This window comes from Haliotis rubra, unplaced genomic scaffold (assembly GCF_003918875.1).
Source record: "Haliotis rubra isolate DU_JTF1 unplaced genomic scaffold, ASM391887v1 Scf73, whole genome shotgun sequence".
Lineage (NCBI taxonomy): Eukaryota > Metazoa > Mollusca > Gastropoda > Lepetellida > Haliotidae > Haliotis > Haliotis rubra.
Window position 1 is genome coordinate 2,718,441 of NW_025767446.1, and position 6,560 is coordinate 2,725,000.

Below are 6,560 nucleotides of genomic sequence, written 5' to 3' on the forward strand. Positions count from 1 at the left end.
CACACTGCATGTGTAGGTCCGCTGGAACACTTGTTTCTGAAATACAGATAAACACTAAATTGAAATTATTTTGTTGTGCCGAACAAGTAAATAGATGAGTTGTCAGACTAGGTGGAATTCAGGAACTTACGGAACTTTGCCCACAATGTAAATTTTTTGCCTTCCTCCCCTGTAAAGATTATGGTGGACAGAGTTCCCGTGGGTGGGCAAAGTTCCGTAGTTTCCAAGTTTCTGTCAATGATTATTCTATGCCACCTTGACGTGGAACCGATAGCATAGCGAGTTTCAAGTAAACCTTTTTAGTCCGACAAAACATGCTGTCTCAAGAATTTGATAGGTGGTTTTGATTTGTTTTTGTCTCAGATACTTGACTCCTCTGAATGTATACCTTAACTTGCCCACAAGACAAGGACTTCCTGTAAAATCGTTCAAAACTGATGGAGGCAACCTTGGCACTCAATGACTGATATCGATGTCTCCAGGGACAGGTCAACACCGATAGATTTTGCAACATTAAGAACCATCTCATCTGTGTACTCACCAGCTTCCTCTTGAACACCAGTACTTCTGACGTTATTGCGCAGTGAATGTTGTTGTTCCATCCTGTTAACTTTGTCATTTGAAGTTTCTACATGGTCACGTATGTCATCTACTTTGACTTTAAAGTCTGCAACCTGCATTTCTGAATCCCGAGGCGTTGCCACAGCCCCACTTGACGTTTGGTTTGGACCAGGACATCTGTCAGCAACTGGTATGTCTTGCTCTCTTCTGACAACTGTCAAGATAAATAAGGGGTGTTCAGAAATATGACAGAAATCAGATTAAAGTTATCTACACACTCAATGCTAATCCAAAGCTATATATAAAATGTCCAACAGATACCTAATCGGTTGATCATAAAATAATCAAGACCTTTTGGGAGAGAGTGTTTGGTCTTATAATTTCATATCGAAATGTGTCAGAAAGAATTATACACACACAATGCACCAGACCCTTTATCATTCATTTACTATGCTGAACCCTCGATTTGCAAAACAGACTTTTAAACGATATTAAGTAACGCCATAGAGTCATTTAAGACATACGTATGTTCATGAGATTCTCGCTTGTTTTGTAACTTTTGATTTGCACACAAAAACTATTTTTCTTAATATATATAGTAGCGATACGACATTAGTCATTGAAAAATGTCATATTTCACCACTGTTGTAACTATAAACACGAACTATGGCATTCATCATTTAGAGTATAACTATCACATTTACCATGCGATTTGAGACAACGTGTTGAATATTCCTAAGTACATTCAGTCTGAATGTTCTAGCAAGGTAATCAGTGTCACTTTGGTAGATGGCGGCATCGTGTGTACATACCTGATGTTGTCTCCTTGTTATAGATAGTGATGTTACACTTTTAAAAGCTGGAATGCATAAAATAATCCATTAGAGGCATACAAAATGAAACATATGTCATGTCACACACTATACATACATACACAAGTTTGTTTGCGCGCTACTGATGGGAAGCGATATTAGATTCCACAATGCATGCACCCCGTGAAGATCCGGGTTAGAATTGATCTTCAGCAACCCATGCTTGCCGTACGTGGCAACTAACGGGTTCAAGTTGTCAGGCTATAATTGGTCTTCAGTAACCCGTGCTTATCGTAAGAGGCGACTAATGGGATCGCGCGGTCAGGCTCGCTGACTTGGCTGACACATGTCATTGTATCCCAACTGCGTAGAAAGATGCTCATGCTGTTGATCACTGGATTGTCTAGTCCAGACTCGATTGTTTCCAGACCGCCACCATATGGATGGAATATTGCTGAGTATGACAAACAAACAAAGTTTACATACAGCAGACTTCACATATATTCTGGGATACATTTACTGCGAAGTATCCTTTACCCGTCGCAACATTTCACCAAAAGGACAGTGTGGAAAGGCACAGTGACAAGCTGATTGCGTGCAGTCGTACCCAGGCTACTACACCAACTTATAAGAACAATTTCATGTATTAGTATATGTTCATCTCCAATATATCCCAAGCCCTGATGATTTAGTGACGCAATGCATACCGTTTACTGTTTGGTTATTGTGAATCATATTTCCACTGTTGTCTGCTGCGGCGTTCGAACGTTCAGAAACACCACCTGTTTGTCCACACTGCATGTGTAGGTCCGCTGGAACACTTGTTTCTGAAATACAGATAAACACTAAATTGAAATTATTTTGTTGTGCCGAACAAGTAAATAGATGAGTTGTCAGACTAGGTGGAATTCAGGAACTTACGGAACTTTGCCCACAATGTAAATTTTGCCTTCCTCCCTGTAAAGATTATGGTGGACAGAGTTCCGTGGGTGAGCAAAGTTCCGTAGTTTCCAAGTTTCCGTCAATGATTATTCTATGCCACCTTGACGTGGAACCGATAGCATAGCGAGTTTCAAGTAAACCTTTTAGTCCGACAAAACATGCTGTCTCAAGAATTTGATAGGTGGTTTTGATTTGTTTTGTCTCAGATACTTGACTCCTCTGAATGTATACCTTAACTTGCCCACAAGACAAGGACTTCCTGTAAAATCGTTCAAAACTGATGGAGGCAACCTTGGCACTCAATGACTGATATCGATGTCTCCAGGGACAGGTCAACACCGATAGATTTTGCAACATTAAGAACCATCTCATCTGTGTACTCACCAGCTTCCTCTTGAACACCAGTACTTCTGACGTTATTGCGCAGTGAATGTTGTTGTTCCATCCTGTTAACTTTGTCATTTGAAGTTTCTACATGGTCACGTATGTCATCTACTTTGACTTTAAAGTCTGCAACCTGCATTTCTGAATCCCGAGGCGTTGCCACAGCCCCACTTGACGTTTGGTTTGGACCAGGACATCTGTCAGCAACTGGTATGTCTTGCTCTCTTCTGACAACTGTCAAGATAAATAAGGGTTGACGTTCAGAAATATGACAGAAATCAGATTAAAGTTATCTACACACTCAATGCTAATCCAAAGCTATATATAAAATGTCCAACAGATACCTAATCGGTTGATCATAAAATAATCAAGACCTTTTGGAGAGAGTGTTTGGTCTTATAATTTCATATCAAACTGTGTCAGAAATAATTATACACACACAATGCAGACCCTTTATCATTCATTTACTATGCTGAACCCTCGATTTGCAAAACAGACTTTTAAACGATATTAAGTAACGCCATAGAGTCATTTAAGACATACGTATGTTCATGAGATTCTCGCTTGTTTGTAACTTTTGATTTGCACACAAAACTATTTTTCTTAATATATATAGTAGCGATACGACATTAGTCATTGAAAAATGTCATATTTCACCACTGTTGTAACTATAAACACGAACTATGGCATTCATCATTTAGAGTATAACTATCACATTTACCATGCGATTTGAGACAACGTGTTGAATATTCCTAAGTACATTCAGTCTGAATGTTCTAGCAAGGTAATCAGTGTCACTTTGGTAGATGGCGGCATCGTGTGTACATACCTGATGTTGTCTCCTTGTTATAGATAGTGATGTTACACTTTTTAAAAGCTGGAATGCATAAAATAATCCATTAGAGGCATACAAATGAAACATATGTCATGTCACACACTATACATACATACACAAGTTTGTTTGCCGCTACTGATGGGAAGCGATATTAGATTCCACAATGCATGCACCCCGTGAAGATCCGGGTTAGAATTGATCTTCAGCAACCCATGCTTGCCGTACGTGGCAACTAACGGGTTCAAGTTGTCAGGCTATAATTGGTCTTCAGTAACCCGTGCTTATCGTAAGAGGCGACTAATGGGATCGCGCGGTCAGGCTCGCTGACTTGGCTGACACATGTCATTGTATCCCAACTGCGTAGAAAGATGCTCATGCTGTTGATCACTGGATTGTCTAGTCCAGACTCGATTGTTTCCAGACCGCCACCATATGGATGGAATATTGCTGAGTATGACAAACAAACAAAGTTTACATACAGCAGACTTCACATATATTCTGGGATACATTTACTGCGAAGTATCCTTTACCCGTCGCAACATTTCACCAAAAGGACAGTGTGGAAAAGGCACAGTGACAAGCTGATTGCGTGCAGTCGTACCCAGGCTACTACACCAACTTATAAGAACAATTTCATGTATTAGTATATGTTCATCTCCAATATATCCCAAGCCCTGATGATTTAGTGACGCAATGCATACCGTTTACTGTTTGGTTATTGTGAATCATATTTCCACTGTTGTCTGCTGCGGCGTTCGAACGTTCAGAAACACCACCTGTTTGTCCACACTGCATGTGTAGGTCCGCTGGAACACTTGTTTCTGAAATACAGATAAACACTAAATTGAAATTATTTTGTTGTGCCGAACAAGTAAATAGATGAGTTGTCAGACTAGGTGGAATTCAGGAACTTACGGAACTTTGCCCACAATGTAAATTTTTGCCTTCCTCCCCTGTAAAGATTATGGTGGACAGAGTTCCTGTGGGTCAGGCAAAGTTCCGTAGTTTCAAGTTTCCGTCAATGATTATTCTATGCCACCTTGACGTGGAACCGATAGCATAGCGAGTTTCAAGTAAACCTTTTAGTCCGACAAAACATGCTGTCTCAAGAATTTGATAGGTGGTTTGATTTGTTTTTGTCTCAGATACTTGACTCCTCTGAATGTATACCTTAACTTGCCCACAAGACAAGGACTTCCTGTAAAATCGTTCAAAACTGATGGAGGCAACCTTGGCACTCAATGACTGATATCGATGTCTCCAGGGACAGGTCAACACCGATAGATTTTGCAACATTAAGAACCATCTCATCATCTGTGTACTCACCAGCTTCCTCTTGAACACCAGTACTTCTGACGTTATTGCGCAGTGAATGTTGTTGTTCCATCCTGTTAACTTTGTCATTTGAAGTTTCTACATGGTCACGTATGTCATCTACTTTGACTTTAAAGTCTGCAACCTGCATTTCTGAATCGAGGCGTTGCCACAGCCCCACTTGACGTTTGGTTTGGACCAGGACATCTGTCAGCAACTGGTATGTCTTGCTCTCTTCTGACAACTGTCAAGATAAATAAGGGTTGACGTTCAGAAATATGACAGAAATCAGATTAAAAGTTATCTACACACTCAATGCTAATCCAAAGCTATATATAAAATGTCCAACAGATACCTAATCGGTTGATCATAAAATAATCAAGACCTTTTGGGAGAGAGTGTTTGGTCTTATAATTTCATATCAAACTGTGTCAGAAATAATTATACACACACAATGCACCAGACCCTTTATCATTCATTTACTATGCTGAACCCTCGATTTGCAAAACAGACTTTTAAACGATATTAAGTAACGCCATAGAGTCATTTAAGACATACGTATGTTCATGAGATTCTCGCTTGTTTTGTAACTTTTGATTTGCACACAAAACTATTTTTCTTAATATATATAGTAGCGATACGACATTAGTCATTGAAAAATGTCATATTTCACCACTGTTGTAACTATAAACACGAACTATGGCATTCATCATTTAGAGTATAACTATCACATTTACCATGCGATTTGAGACAACGTGTTGAATATTCCTAAGTACATTCAGTCTGAATGTTCTAGCAAGGTAATCAGTGTCACTTTGGTAGATGGCGGCATCGTGTGTACATACCTGATGTTGTCTCCTTGTTATAGATAGTGATGTTACACTTTTTAAAAGCTGGAATGCATAAAATAATCCATTAGAGGCATACAAATGAAACATATGTCATGTCGCACACTATACATACATACACAAGTTTGTTTGCCGCTACTGATGGGAAGCGATATTAGATTCCACAATGCATGCACCCCGTGAAGATCCGGGTTAGAATTGATCTTCAGCAACCCATGCTTGCCGTACGTGGCAACTAACGGGTTCAAGTTGTCAGGCTATAATTGGTCTTCAGTAACCCGTGCTTATCGTAAGAGGCGACTAATGGGATCAGCGCGGTCAGGCTCGCTGACTTGGCTGACAGCATATGTCATTGTATCCCAACTGCGTAGAAAGATGCTCATGCTGTTGATCACTGGATTGTCTAGTCCAGACTCGATTGTTTCCAGACCGCCACCATATGGATGGAATATTGCTGAGTATGACAAACAAACAAAGTTTACATACAGCAGACTTCACATATATTCTGGGATACATTTACTGCGAAGTATCCTTTACCCGTCGCAACATTTCACCAAAAGGACAGTGTGGAAAGGCACAGTGACAAGCTGATTGCGTGCAGTCGTACCCAGGCTACTACACCAACTTATAAGAACAATTTCATGTATTAGTATATGTTCATCTCCAATATATCCCAAGCCCTGATGATTTAGTGACGCAATGCATACCGTTTACTGTTTGGTTATTGTGAATCATATTTCCACTGTTGTCTGCTGCGGCGTTCGAACGTTCAGAAACACCACCTGTTTGTCCACACTGCATGTGTAGGTCCGCTGGAACACTTGTTTCTGAAATACAGATAAACACTAAATTGAAATTATTTTG

General features: G+C 39.9%; 1 long non-coding RNA gene across 1 annotated transcript in view; it reads right to left on the reverse strand.

The window, feature by feature from the left end:
* Positions 1 to 5,007: 5,007 nt before the first annotated feature.
* LOC124259613 overlaps positions 5,008 to 6,560 on the reverse strand; it is a 13,542-nt gene continuing 11,989 nt past the window's right edge. Inside the window, exons 3-5 of the long non-coding RNA XR_006893874.1 lie at positions 6,404 to 6,508; positions 5,694 to 5,741; positions 5,008 to 5,092 (exon numbers count right to left, since the gene is read on the reverse strand). This is a non-coding gene — a long non-coding RNA (uncharacterized LOC124259613). The remainder of the gene's footprint in view (positions 5,093 to 5,693; positions 5,742 to 6,403; positions 6,509 to 6,560) is intronic.